We start from the raw sequence: 16,311 nt of genomic DNA, 5'->3' as shown, positions 1-16,311 counted from the left end.
TTTAAGGGAGAGATTGTTGGAAATTTATGTTCATTTCTGTTGGGTAATGTCTAATCTTTAACTAGTTTTTAGGAATATTGTTACTGCAGGATAGTGATCCTATTTTTTATGTATTATTAGTTGTTTTTATTTTGATTGAGTTTGCTAGATGTAATGTTTATATAAGTACTGTACCTTGAACAAAAATGTATCTTTCAATGATATATATTTTTTTGTCTTGTGTGATTTATTCCATGTTTTAGTTTATTATCATGCTACCTGCATCACACAATAATAATAATAATAATAATAATAATAATAATAATAATAATAATAACAGAGAAAACAATATTATAAATTATAATCATAAGAGATTTTTTTAGGAACAGAGAATATATATATATATATATACATAAACTTGAATAGCAAGTGTTCCAACTCCACCAGCACCACCCAAAATGAGAATGGTTTTCCCAGCAGAGAGTTCGGTTCGTTCAAGACCCTCATAGGCGGTTCAATGGGCAAAGGAAGACTAGCAGCTTCAACAAAACTCAGATTTTTGGGTTTAAGAGCCAATACTCTGTCTTCAGCGGCAGTGTACTCTGCCAAAGTCCCAAATTGTTTTGGGCCATCCACTGCTTTCTCATTGATGTCTCCATACACTTCATCCCCAACCTTGAACTTCTCCACTTTGCTTCCCACTTTTGCTACCACTCCGGCAACATCATATCATGGAACGATCTGAATTAAAAAAAGAAAATGCCCAAAAAAAAAATTTTTTTTTTTTTTTTTAACAAGATCTAAACAAATTAAACCCCATATTGAAGCAAACCCATGAATGGAAACTGGAAAAAATAAATAAAAATAAAAATAAAAAGATCAAGAAGGCTTACAGGTCGAGGAGAGTCAATGTTTTTGAAAAAACCCAAGCATGCTCTTGGAATCAATTGGGTTAAGCGAAGCTGCAACAACCTTGATCAGCACCTGATCTTCCTTTACTTGAGGAACTGGGAAATTTGCTTCAAACTTCAAAACATCAGCAGATTTTCTGCACTCTTCGTAGATCCAAGCCTTATTTACAGAGGGTATTGTTGGAACACTGAAAGCAGCAGCCATGTCAGTACACTGTACGTACAAGAAGCTTTACATTTTTTTATTTTTTTTCCAAGACAGGTGGGATAATATGGGTCTCTTACTTTCTCTTTTTTTTTTTTTTTTTTTGGTGGGTAATTGGGATAATATGGGTCTCGATCTTTAGAACCAAACGCCTTTTTTAATACACTTTTGTAGACAGAAATCATGGGCTAATTTGTATCTGCATCTAGACGCATTATTCCTTATTGTTCACTGTGAATGGTCTCCATTTTATCTCCGAAGAATCTCATTGCAGTGTACTACCAGAAAAAAAGAAAAAAAAAAAAAAAAAAAAAAAAAGCAAAAAAGAATCTCACTGTGGCGAGAGATTATGAGCTTTATCAGATCATTTTTATGTATAGATGGAACTATTTTCTCTAGAAGCTTATTTATCTCAACTAATTTTAAAAAGCAAAAAAAAAAAAAAAAAAAAAATCTCAACTGCTTTTGTATATTAATGATTAAAAAAAAAAAAAGTCCACAGGTTACACTATTATTTAAGTTACTCCAAAAATTAAAATGTTAAAACAACCAGAATTTTAATTCTTTACTACGAGTTAGTTACGTTATTTCAAAACTAGAAATAAGATGCTAAACCCAGTATTCCAAAAAGAAAGAAAAAAAAAAAAAGTGCAAAAGATCATGGTTAGGGATGGCAATTTACCCTATATAATCAGAAATTTACGGTGCACTGCATCGTTTTTTTTATTTATTTTTTTTTAAAATTGAAATTATGGGACAGATTTGGAATAAAATTGTAAAGCTCAAATCGGGACAGGATTGAAAAATAACAATCTCGGCTCAAACTTGGCCGATATATATATTTATTTATTTTTTTAATAATTTTATTTTATGAAATAAAATTAATATTTATTTTTTTTGTTTACTATTTTTTTTTGTTCACTTAAATTTTTTAGTTAGCCAATTGTGTATATGTAGGCTTTCATAAAAAAGAAAATTCTTTATATAAATTTAAAAAAAAAATTATATTACGCAAAAAAAATAGATTGTCCATTTTTAATTGGAAAATTTCTGTTTCTGTCCTATCTTTAAAATTAAAAAAAATAAAAACCACAGAAATAAAATAAAATTTTTTTCTATGAAAATAGAATTTTAAAAACCGGTGTGTTCCGTCCGCAGATATTGCTAGTCATGGTTAGCCAAAAGCCACCTCCATTTTTTTAATTTTTTTTGGACAAAGAAAACCAACCTACATTTTGGTAACGAAATTGAAAAGCCAACCTCCATTTTGATCACGAAATTGACTTCTTATCCTCAACTTTCTTTTTTCTTTTGTATAAAATTATCTTCAACGTAATTATTTTCTTAACTCATTTTCTTTTTTATTTCTCAGCAATATTTGCTACAAAAATAAGCAAATACTTTGAAAAGGGAAGCTAAAGTCACAATGAGAGACATCATGCTTAGGCAAAAGCCACCTCCATTTTGATCACGAAATTGACGTCTTATCTTCAATTTTCTCAATTCTTTTTTATAAAATATTTATCTTAAACTTTCATGTGCACATAACGTAATTATTTACTGACTGATTTTCTTTTCTTACTTTAGGAGATATTGTGTGTTTTTTTTTTTTTTTTTTTTTTTTTTTTAATCCTTTGGCCCCCCCAACACCTCTTTTATATTACTTAGTAGTATTGGCTACATAAATGAACAAAAATACTTTGAAAGGGATATAAGCAAAGTAGGATGATGAGTGCCGAAGGCTAGGGTTGAAGATGGATTGAAGGCAAGTGAGAAAGCATAAATAAAACATAAAGGATTAAAGCCATTTATTATTATTATTTTTGCAAGTCTAAAGCCATTTATTTGAACAATTTGGACCCAGAACATTACGTTTAGACATATATAGATAATACTAAGTAGTTGATGGTTTGGAATTTCATGGGATAGGATACAAAACGATCTTACCAGTGGCTCTGGAAGTTTCAAGGTGAGAAAATGCCTCCACAGTCTTTGAAAATGGAAAAGGGGTTTTGGGATCAAGCACTGGTTTTACCTTCCCACTCTCCAAGTAAGGTTTCAGCTTCTCCAAAATAGTCGCAGTTGAAGTTAGAATAAACATCGTGGTTGGAGGTGTTACAGGCCATATAATTGCCACAGCTTTCTCACCTTCTTTCACTGCCTTCCCAACTCGGTCACCTTCCCCTGTTCCATATTCCTTTTTCCAAGCACATATATCAGCCTTCCATTCTTTTTCTTTTTCTTTTTTTAATTAAAAAAAATGACAATGAATTAATGATCAGAGTGAATCTTACCAACTGCATCAAATTTCTCAGGAAGCTCTTCAAAATTCTCCTTAGTGTAATCTATGGCCAAATCTGCACCTAAGCTCCTTAACAAGTCCAGTTTCTTAGTGCTTGCCCTAGCAGCCACTTTGGAAGCACCAAAAACATGCTTTGCTAGCTGCATCACAATATATATATATATATATATAATTTGTAAATATATAAATAAAAAAATAAAACATAAAATGGGATTTACAAAACTTAGAAAAAGTAATAGATATAGACCTGAATAGCAAGTGTTCCAACTCCAGCAGCACCTCCCAAAATGAGGACGGTTTTACCAGCAGAGAATTCGGCTCGTTCAAAACCTTCATATGCAGTTTCAATGGCCAATGGAAGGCTAGCAGCTTCAACAAAACTCAGATTCTCAGGTTTAAGAGCCAATACTCTGTCTGTAGCGACGGTGTACTCTGCCAAAGTCCCAAATTGTTTTAGGCCGTCCTCTGCTTTTTCATTGATATCTCCAAACACTTTGTCCCCAATCTTGAATTTTTCCACTTTGCTTCCCACCTTTACCACCACTCCAGCAACATCGAATCCTGGAACAATCTGAATAAAAAAAATAAAATGAAAAAAACACAAAATACCATTTTTGCATGATCTAAAAAATCTAAGCCCAATAATGAAGCAAAACCATGAAGACTCACGGAGAGTCCATGTTTTTTACAAGCCCAAGCATCCTCTTGTAATCAATAGGGTTAAGCGAAGCCGCAACAACCTTAACCAGCACCTGATCTTCCTTTACTTGAGGAACAGGGAAATTTTCATCAAACTTCAAAACATCAGAAGATTTTCCATACTCTTGGTAGTATGAAAGAGTGAATTGGAAAATAAAAGCTCTGTTATTCCATTGCTATACAGGGGATGTTAAATACAATTACATGAAGGCTATACAAGGCAATGAATTTAGTTATACAAGGTAATACAACTATTTCTAAATAGTACATAAGGTGAGAAACATATATGGAAAACTATCACAGCAGATATAGCTAGGCATATCAATTAAAGATTGGACATTAGTTGTGTGGGATAGTGTCCTTAATATGCCCCCGCAAGATGGAGGGTTTAAAGGAAACACCCATCTTGGTTCGACGGAGAAGAAATGAAGATTTGGGCAAAGATTTTGTCAAAGCATCAGCAAGTTAATCCTGGGAAGAAACATGAGAGACCTTTAAGGAGTCATGTTGGACGTGATCGCGGACAAAGTGATAATCGATGGATATATGTTTCATCCGCGAGTGGAAAACGGGATTAGCACAGAGGTATGTGGCTCCAATATTATCACAGTAAATGGTAGGTGCACTAGGAAAGGAGATAGACAGCTCATGAAGGAGTGACTTGAGCCAGCAGAGTTCAGCTGTTGTTGAAGCTACAGACCGATATTCGGTTTCTGTAGAGGAGTGAGCAACTGAACGTGGTTTCTTAGATGACCAAGATATGGGATTGTGATCAAGAAACACAATGAAGGCACCTGTCGACGTTCGGTCATCTTTGTTTCCTACCCAATTGGAATCTGAAAAAGCATGAAGATTGAGAGGAGAGTTGCTATGAAGTAAGATTCGATGAGACATGGTGCCATTCAAATAGCGCAGAACACGTTTTAGAGCATCCCAGTGAGTAATTGTCAGCTTGTGCATAAATTGTGACAATTTATTCACAGCAAAGGCGATGCCAGGTCTGGTAAAGGAGAGATATTGAAGACTACCAACAAACTTTCGATAAGGAGTAGGTCATCCAGATTGTTTCCATCATGTAAAGATAAGTTACTACCAGGAGAAAGTGGTTTATTGATAACCTTGGCACCAAACATATTAGCCTAGCTTAGTAACTCTCGTGTATATTTTTGTTGAGATAGGAAGATACCATTGGAAGTAGAAGTGACTTCCACACCTAAGAAATAAGTGAGAGGGCTTAAATCGTTCAATGAGAATGATCACCAATATAGGAAATAAACTTATCAATTAGAGAAGAAGTGTTGCCGATAAGTTTAATGTCGTCAACATAAATAAGCATAAACATAACAAAGCCACTATTGTTGTAGATGAAGAGAGAACTGTTAGAGTAAGAATTGGTGAAGCCATAAGAAAGTAGAATTGATGAAGTTCCTGATACCAAGCACGTGGTGCTTGTTTCAAACCATAGAGAGCCTTCTGAAGTTTGCAAACATAGTGAGGATATTGTTTGTTAACAAAGCCTGGTGGTTGTTTCATATACACATCTTCATGGAGGCTTCCTTGAAGGAAAGCATTATTGACATCCAATTGACATAATGACCAATTAGAAGTAACAGCCATGCAAAGAATAAGATGTACCGTTATGGGTTTGACCACTGGGCCGAAGGTGTCATTGTAATCGAGGTCGGGTCGTTGATGGAAACCTTTTGCAACCAACCGAGCCTTATACCGTTCAATGGAGCCATCAGTTTTCTTTATGATTCTGAATATCCATTTACAACCAACTAGATTTTTATTAGGAGAAGGGGGGACTAGTTTCCATGTTCCATTGGTTAAGAGAGCATTGTATTCGGCAGATAGTGCTTCCCGCTAGACATGTCCTGTTAAAGCTTGAGAAATGGACGTGGGTTCGGTTATTGTGAGGTTTAAAGTTTTGAGAGCTGAGAAGAATTTAGGATTAGGCTTATGAATGTTGTTTTTAGACCGGGTGATGATTGTTGATGGAGGGAAGTGAGAAGAAATAGAAGTAGGAATTGATGGTGCATGATCTGGTATGGGAGGGGAGCTAATCGGAATGCCAGAAGTGGATGATGCAGATGCAGTGGAGTGGGCCAAGGAGTGCTTAGTCTGTTTTGAAGATGAAAAAGTGAAAGAAGAATGAGCTGAGATAGTAGAGGCAGAGGAAGAAGCTGACCCAGAGGAACATGATTGGGAAAGTGAATTGAAAGGCTCCATAGGAGGGGAAGACGATGACCGAGGGTGAAGAGAGGAAGGAGATGGAGATACTACTTGAATGGAGGTATCTGGCAGAGAATGAAGAGGGTAAATATTTGGTTGGTACAGTGTGACCATCCGCAATCATGATTTCCTCAGGCCCATCATATTCAGCATGTAGGGAGAGATTATTCAAGTCATTTGTGATGTGATGAGAGGCACCAGAATCTACTAGCCAAGTAGATGATGATGGGTTGGTTGGAACGAGATGCAAAATGAGCTCTAGGATAGGAAGCATGTGGTGGAGGGCCAAGTAATGATTTTGGGGGGGGGTGTTGGAATGTTGAGGTTTCCATTTTGACCTAGATAACTATGGTGCTGAAGCAAGGAGTTTGCGGCAGTTGCGAGCAGTGTGGCTAGGTAGATCACAGCATTGACAAATAGGGCTAGAAGAACCAGACTTGCTAAGAGATGGTGATCGAGTATGAATGGGTCTGGATGAGAAGTTTGGCCATGGGTGAGAAGAGGAATGTCCATGATGGGATGCATAATTGGCTGTGACAGGAGAGACATAAGTAGGGGTAGTGCGATGGCGTTGAAGAAAAGCTTCATAATCGACTAACTTATCATGCAATTCGGCAAAGGTGATGGATGAGTCTCGTGCCCGAATTGCAGCAGAAATTTCTTTATAGTCAGGCCCTAGACCATTAAGGATGTGAAACGTGATTTTGTCCTTGCCGAGAGGTTCACTGGCCAATGCAAAAGAGTCAGCAAGTCCTTGAACTGATTGCATATACTCAGAAATAATTTTATCATCTTTGGAAATTTTACTTAGAGTTTCACGTAGACTCATGAGTCTGCCACGTGAAGGTTTTACATACATGGTTGCAAGATTTTGCCATGTTTCACGAGAAGATTCTGAGGAAGCAACAAAATTCACAAGTGTAGGATCTAATGAAGCCAGGACAGCACTTCGAAGCAGATGATCTTGTTGGATCTAGAGAGTTTTATCGGGATCAGAGGATGGACAAATAGATTGGCCGGTGACAAAACGAAGTAGGTCATACCCAATCAACAGAGAATACCATTAGGCATGCCAGGCCGTATAATTGTTGGCGGTGAGTTTGAGAGGAGCCTATGCAGAGACATTTAAGTAGATTAAATTGGTAGAAGAGATGGAACTGATAGGGGAGGATTTAGTATTGGTTGAATAAAAAATGATGATGATGATGAAGAAGGAGTGAAACAAAGGGTGTACGAAAAAGGAATAAAAGGTGAGAGTAGTCTCGGATGTGAAGGAAGGAAAGAAGGAGAAAGGAAATTTTTATTTATTTATTAGAGGTACTGTTCACATGGCGATACTGTTCACGTGATGGCATTGTTTATACAGAAGGGTAGGATCATTGCTTTGATATCATATGAAAGAGTGAATTGGAAAATAAAAGCTTTGTTATTCCATTGCTATACAGGGGATGTTAAATGCAGTTACATAAAGGCTATACAAGGCAATGCATTTAGTTAAAGGCTATACAAGGCAATGCATTTAGTTATACACGGTAATACAGCTATTTTTAAATATTACATAAGGTGAGAAATATATATGGAAAACTATCACAGCAGATACAGCTAGCCATGTCAATTAAAAATTGGAAATTAGTTGTGTGGGATAGTGTCCTTAATAGGTAGAACCAATGTTAGATTTTATGAATCTAAATATACATAATAAATTCCATTAATCATAAATTACTAACCTCCAAATGCAGCCATTGATAAATTAAATCTTTAATCCTGCAAAATAGAAAATAATGTAAAGTAGTGCCTATGGACACACTACTCTCAAACCACTCTCAGATCTTTGAAAATCCTAATATCAAAATACCGTATGGCATATGTTTGTTTGCTTGCCCTAGACCTTTTATAGTCTCTACAAGTCATACTTACCTATTAATTTTAACACACACAAAATACTAATAATTTAATAATATAATAATACTAGAAAAAATATGGATAAGTCATTAGGGTTTTAAAGAGAGTTGGTCTTCCAGTCTAATGGGCCAACTGGAGTCTTATAGAAAGTGTGTGACCAAGGGCCCTACTACAAAATAATAAAATAAGTCAGTCCCATTAATGGCATAAATAGGCCATGTAAGTGAGTAATTGATTATGCTAAGTCCACAATTATTAATTTATTTAACATTCTCCCACTTGGACTGCATAATCATTATCATATATATATAAAATCCAAACTCACTTACTACAGAATCTCCCGAACCATAATGTCATTTCATCTAAATATATAGCATACTGACAGGGCATAACAATATACTAGACTAGGCAGTAGAGATTCTCTCAGTAAATCTCCCAAAACATGATACCATTTCAACTGAGCACTTTACATGCCATAAACTCAGTCTAGGTAGTAGAGATTTACCTAACCACGTGCAATCCCTCAACACACAAATACCATTTCATTCGAGCACATTGTGTATCGACATGATACATCAATATACCCAAACTAGATAGTAGGGACTCACTATGGCACCTGTGGATCAACATACACATATACATAGACCAATAGTCTCAACAGGCCTGTAAATATAATGAGCAATAATATATGTAATAAAATATCTCATAAATATATAATGATCCACATACATTAATGTATCAAAATAATAAATAATACTTAACGTGGATATTACTGCAGAAAATATAACAAACTCCCACTGACCCATAGCAGTCTCAGCTGTCTAACAATCCCATAGGGGACACATGTTCCTTAAATATGCCTACTGGTAAGGGCTTGGTCAGTGGATCTGCCACCATGCTATAAGTAGGTGTGTGAACAACAGTAATGAAGCTTTCTTCAACATTCTCCTTAACCATAAAATACTTAACATCAATGTACCTCGCACCAGGGGTACCTTTTAAATTATTGGATAAAGACACTGCTGCAGTATTATCACAATACATCATAATAGGTCTCTCAATGGAGTCAATCACTCCCAAATCACGAATAAAATTTTGAAGCCAAACTGCATGACAAGTAGCCTCATAACACGCCACATACTCTGCCTCCATAGTCGAGAATCCTGTCACTGTTTGCTTGGCACTCCCCTAAGACACAGCATCTCCTGCCATAATAAATATATATCCAGTGATAGATTTCTTATCATCCACACAGTTTTTATAATCTGCATCACTATAACAAACTATATCAAGCGAGTTTGTACGTCGATATGTCAATATATGATCTTTAGTACTCTGAAGATACCTAAAGATCTTCTTAACTGCTTGGTAATGAATAGGACCAGGATTGCTCATAAATCTACCAAGCACACCCACAGCAAAAGCTATATCAGGCCGTGTACATACTTGAGCATACATCAAACTACCCACTGCTGAAGAATAGCGAACATTTCTCAACGCCATCCTCTCTTTATCATTCTTGGGACATTGATCCTTAGAAAATCTTTCACCCTTTGTGACCGATACACTTCTAGGAGAACAATTATGCATATCAAATCTCTTAAGGATTCTATCAATATAGGCTTTTTGAGACAATTGCAACACATAATTAGTCATATCTCGAATAATTTTGATGCCCAAAACAAAAGAAGCCTCTTCAAGATCTTTCATATAAAAATGGTTGCACAATATCTGCTTTGTCTCAGCCAACAGGTCAGTGTCATTAGTAGCCAGAAGTATATCATCAACATACAACACCAGAAATATAAAACTGCTCCCATTGACCTTTATATATATGCATCTATCAACAACATTCTCCTTAAAGCCATTTTGGATGACAACCTCATCAAACTTAAGATATCATTGCCTCGAAGCCTGCTTAAGACCATAAATTGACTTCTTAAGCTTACAAACCAAATTACCATTCTCTGTTTACTGGAAGCCAACTGGTTGAACCATATATTCATCCTCAAATAAATCACCATACAGAAAAGTAGTTCTGACATCCATCTGATGCAACTCTGGGTCATAATGTGCCACAATTGCCATAATGATTCTAAAAGAATCCTTTGTGGATATAGGAGAGAATGTCTTTGTGTAATCAATTCATTCCTTTTGGCTAAACCCTTTAGCTACAAGTCTAGCCTTATACCTCTCTACTTGACCATTAGAGTCTCTTTTAGTCTTAAAGACCCATTTGCACCCTATAGGCTTGTTACCCAATGGTAACTCAACCAAATCCCAAATACCATTTGATGCCATGGATTTCATTTCATCTTCCATTGCATCCAACAAAAAATTTGAGTGCGAACTGCTTATGACTTTCTCATAAATGACTGGATCTGAATCATCACTTATGTCAAAATCATGCTCCTGCAAGTAAACCTCATAGTCATCAGGAATACCTGACCTCCTAGTCCTTTGTGACTTTCTCAAAGGCACATCAGCATCTACAATAGCTGGGATATTCTGCTCTTCAATGATGGGTTCATCCTGATCAACTACTGGTTCATCAACTACTAGATTAATAATATCTCTATCAGGAACTACAACACTGGGAATGAATACATTTTCTTCTCTAAATTGAGACTCCCTTGGACCATTACTATCATCAAACCCAAAATTATCTTCAAAATAAATAGTTTTGTCTGATTCAACAATTCTCGTGGTGTGAGATGGAAAAAAGAATCTTGAACCCCTAGATCCTATACAATAGCCAACAAAATACCCACTTATAGTTTTAGGATCCAATTTCTTAATTTGGGGATTATAAATGCCTACTTTAGCTTTGCATCCCCATACTCGAAAATGATGCAAATTAGGCTTTCTCCCTGACCACAACTCAAAAGGAGTCTTAGGAATGGATTTACTTGGAACTTGATTCAAAATATAAGCAGCTGTCCTTAAAGCTTCTCCCCATAAGTAATCTGGCAAGATAGAATTTGCCAACATAGATCGAACCATGTCTAACAAAGTACGATTTCTCCTCTCAGCTATGCCATTCTGCTGAGGTGTACCAGGCATTGTATATTGCGCATCAATGCCACACTCACGTAAATAAATTGTGAACGGTCCTGGGTTTCATCCAGTCTCATCATATTTGCCATAAAATTTACCACCTCTATCAGACCTCACAGCCTTTATCTTCTTATTCTTTTGAAGCTCCATCTTTATCTTAAACTCCTTAAAAGCAACTAAAGAATCTGACTTCTCACGGATAAGCTAAACATGTCCATAACGAGAAAAATCATCAATAAAAGTAATAAAATACCTATAACCACCCAAAGCAGTTGGAGTGAAATGTCCACATACATTAGTATGGATTAATTCCAAAATATTTCCACACCTTACTATCTTATTCTTTCTAACCTTGGAAGTTAGCTTCCCTTTGACACATTCTACACAAGTCGACAGATCGGAGAAATCAAAATTAGAAAGTATTCCATCCTTCACTAACCTTTCCATCCTGTGCCTAGAAATATGTCCCAAACGCTTATGCCATAATAATGAGGAATTATCATTAACTCTTGGATGTTTAGAAGCAATAATAGGGGCAACAACAGGATTAATAGAAGAATTGAGACCATTACTAAATAAATCAAGTCTATATAAACTGCCACATAAAGTTCCCAAATCAACAACTTTGACATCCTTATATACTTCAACTTTGTTATGTCCAAACAAGAAACTAAACCCTTGACTATCCAAAAGTGAGATAGATAATAAGTTCCTTCTAATTGAGGGTACATAGGAAACTTCTTGTAATTCTAAAACATATCCAGTGGTAAGCTTCAACTTGATTGTTCCCATGATATCCACTTTCACTCTTGAGCTATCTACCATATAAACATGTTGCTCAAGATTGGTGGCCCCCTTTGTCTTATCATCCTCTGCAATGAATTAGTAACATGAATTGTTGCTCCAGTATCTAACCACCAAAAATTCATAGGCACATCAGTAATATTGGTCTCAATCATTAAAATGTTATCTTTCTTTTCTTGCTTTTCTTTAAATTCCAACACTCTATCTTCTTGTGTCCAACTTTATTGCAGTAGCCACTCTTTCCATTGAAGTAGCCTTTCCTTTCCCCTATCTGATAAGTATCATCATACTTAGTATTATTTAAAAGGTCTAAATAATAATGTTTCTCATTCATATCAAACTTGGTAAATTCTTTCCTATCTCCTCAAGAAGTTCCTTTGCAGTATCAACCTTAGGAATACTAGCATACATTGATTCATCCATATGATTCTCCATCATCATCATGCAGCACTTATTAGAATGTCTCAAATCCTCATAAAGTCTCTTATCTGCTGCATTACTCTCATCAGTTGGTATCTTTACTGGATCTATCTCCAAAGCCAAATCCAATTTCATAAAGGTCAAATTCATAACTAAAATCTTCTTCCACTTCTGATAGTTTGTCCCATCCAATTTCATCATGGTAGTCATAGGTAGAATACTCGGGGTGCTACTAACTGTGAAAATAGTAAACACAATAAAATATTTAATATATATAAAACAATAACTATTTTCCAGCCCTTTAACACAAAACATAAAATATCAATATCACTAGGGTCTTTGTAGCACTAAAGATACTTTTTCGCGGGCCAGGGACAGTCAACCAAATAACCACAATCAAATGTATTGAACTGAATTACCGATAGGGTAACTCAGAAGCTGCGATTCATGGCATTCAATCAACTTCCATTGCCAATCCAGGCGTCATACTAAGCAATTAAAACCACCGACAGGGTAGTCTAGTTACCCGTATAGACCCTAATTAATAAGTGGAAGAAAATAACATATTGGCAATTTCATGAAATAGATAAATATAAAATATCCCATTCACTATGCCAACAAATATTACATTGGTACACATAATGCAGATAAAATAAGTGTTACATCAGGTGATACCTAAAATCCCACACTACTATACCAACTAGGCATAAAGCCTCTTTAGGGAAAGCTCCAAACGCAATCCATTTTTTTTTTAACATAGATATTTAATTTAATTCAAAAATTTGGAATGGAATAAATAAACAAATAAATAAATAAACCAATAACCAATAAAAAAACAAATAAATAAAGAAATAACATTTTTTTTAAATAATAATAAAACAATAGATGAATAAATAATCAACAATAAATAAGTGATAAAATGATATAAAGATATATCAAATAAAATAAAATAAAGGTTTTGTTTTTTTTTTTTTTGTTGGGTAATTTAGGTTGATGATGTCAGCAAGAAGGACGCTGATGTCAGCGTCTTCTTCACTGAGCCGGGTCGCAATTCCTGGTTAACGGGTCGAGCGACCCGCTTCCTTAACCCGGCCGGAAAACCACAAAAAACGGCCACCATTTTCTTCAATTCCGATGTCTATAGATTCCTTTCAGTGTGGAAAATATTATTCATAGATCAATTTGGCCTAAAGACCCAGAAATTTTAACACCCAATCATAATGAAATTCGGCCGTTGAACTCCAGTTTTTTTTTTTTTTTTTAAAGTTTTTTTAAACCCAAATTAACTCAAAAATATTCCATTCGATCCAGAAAAGAAATTCTACAAAGAACCACAATACCCAGAGAAGAAATTTTATAATTATTATTATTATTATTATAGATCGTGCTACTTTGAAATCCGACGGTGTTTTTCGTAGCAGTCCGAGGGGTTGGTTTACTTTTGGACATGCTTCGTTTGCTTTGCTCTTTTTCTTCGGACACATTTGGCATGGTGCTAGAACCTTGTTCAGAGATGTTTTTGTTATTATTATTATTGAGTTTATAATGGCCAGATTATATTTCACAGGCAATCAACATATAATATCCGATTAATAAAGAAAGAGCAAACAATAATAAAAATAAATATCATGTAATCAATGTACAGATCATCAATGGCCGAACATGTGCTGTTCAATCCGATCATTATGGATACAATGAAGAATAATCATAAAGAAATTTATTATGCATATTAACCATGCTCTGATATCAATTATTAGATTTTATGGATATAAATATACATGATAAATTTCATTAATCATAAATTACTAACCTCTAAATGCAGCCATTGATAAATCTTTAATCCTGCAAAATAGAAAACAATGTAAAGTGGTGCCTATGGACACACTACTCTTAAACCATTCTCAGATCTCTGAAAATCCTAATATTAAAATACCGTATGAAATATGTTTGTTTGTTTGTCCTAGATTTTTTATAGTCTCTGCAAGTCACACTTACCCATTAATTTTAACACACACAAAATACTAATAATTTAATAATATAATAATATTAGAAAAAATATGGGTAAGTCATTGGGCTTTTAAAGAGAGTTGGTCTTCCAATCTAATGGGCCAACTGGAGTCTTATGGAAAGTGTGTGACCAAGGGTCCTATTACAAAATAATAAAATAAGTCAGTTCCATTAATGGCATAAATAGACCTTGTAAGTGAGTAATTGATTATGCTAAGTCCACAGTTATTAATTTATTTAACAACCAAGCCTTGTGTACTGAGGGTGTTGTTGGATCGCTGGTAGCAACAGCCATGGTTGTACGTTCAAGAAGCCTTTTTTTTTTTTTTTTGGTTTTTTTCCATACAGATGGGACAAATATGAGACTCGATCTTTTAAAACCAAATGCAGAGAAAATCAGACCTCATACTTTTCTTCTTCTTCTTTTTCTTTCAATAAGATGATGGGATTGTGACGAAGCAGCTTAGCTCATTTGGTTGAGCGCTGCTATCCAAGCTAAGACGTGCTGAATTCGAGTCATGGAAGGGGTGGGCATAGGGCACAGCCAAAAAATAAAAAATAAAAAAAATGATGGGATTGTATAAATTAGATCTATTCTGAATTTGGCAACCAAGAACATGGAAAACGCAGCAGCTTAAACAATATTGGGCCTGCCTTTTTATTTTTTTATTGCTTTATTTTATTTTGGGGAATTTGGCCCAATGCCCCCATAAGGATGAGCTTCATGATTTTTACCCCTTCATTTGCTATCTTTTTTTTTTTTTTTTCTACCCTTTCAATTTTTAATAATCCCAAAATACACTTATATCCAAATTAAATATTTTTACTTTTTTTTTTATTTTATGTTATTTCTTTCTTTTCTTCACCTGACTGTTCTCTTCTCCTTCATCATGCTTCCCTAAAGCCGGCTCATCTCTTCTCATTCATCCATCAAGCTTTCTTCACCTAGTTGCCCTTTTTCCAAGCAGCCCCGTTTCGTCTCCCTGGTTGCCAAAATTCCATACAAAGAAAGAAATTGATGGTTTAGAATTCGAAATTAGGGTATTGTGAAGAAGGAGGACGTGGATTTGTATACGAAGCTCAAGGGTGGTACTGCATGGAGGAAGCAGATGCCTAAGCTTGCTGTTTCACTTGGCCTCTTTGATAAAATGCCTGGTGTTTGCTTCATTTTTCCTTTGACTTTTCTATTTGAGTGGTTTCAAGAGTTTATTTAAAACATTTGTGGGGTGTTTTTTTTTTTTTTTTCTAATTGTTTTTGGGATAAGTTGGAATCGAAATTAGGGTTCTGTTTTTTTGGTTTTGCTATTTCTGTAATTTTTTTCCTTATGCTTTTGTAATTTTTGTTTTAGGTAGTGTTCGGTGTGCTATTTGACAGTCTGATAATGGAAATCGGCAAGGATTCGGGAATGGAGGACCGGGATTATGTGGTGGAGACTTGCATTACACATACTCTACCCCCGGCATTGACGCTTGAGAAGGGATTAGGGAGTATCAAAGATGCTATGGGGAAGTTGAAGCTGAATCCTCCTTCTACCTCCAATGGGTTCTTTCGGTTTCAGGTACTGAAAAATTCCGTATGTCATTTTCATTTCACATACTATGTCGTTTCACTTTGCTGTTTTGATACGATGTTGTTTTGTTTGGTTTTCATTTCATATGTGATTCTGCGAGGATTTGTAAAGGTCATTGTGCCTTCCAGTGCGAAAGCTTTGGATTGGTTTGCCTGTCAGTCAGAGTCTTGCGAGGTTTTCCCTCTGTTTTTATGTCGAAGGAAACAAAAAATCATGATT

General features: G+C 35.3%; 1 pseudogene; it reads right to left on the bottom strand.

Annotated features, from left to right (window-relative positions):
- Positions 1 to 313: 313 nt before the first annotated feature.
- On the bottom strand, positions 314 to 1,426 carry LOC107415368 (2-methylene-furan-3-one reductase-like; annotated as a pseudogene).
- Between the last annotated feature and the right edge of the window lie 14,885 nt (positions 1,427 to 16,311).

Source organism: Ziziphus jujuba, chromosome 4 (assembly GCF_031755915.1).
Source record: "Ziziphus jujuba cultivar Dongzao chromosome 4, ASM3175591v1".
Taxonomy (NCBI): domain Eukaryota; kingdom Viridiplantae; phylum Streptophyta; class Magnoliopsida; order Rosales; family Rhamnaceae; genus Ziziphus; species Ziziphus jujuba.
The sequence above is the reverse complement of the archived record's forward strand: the minus strand, read 5'-3'. Positions and strand labels throughout refer to the sequence as shown.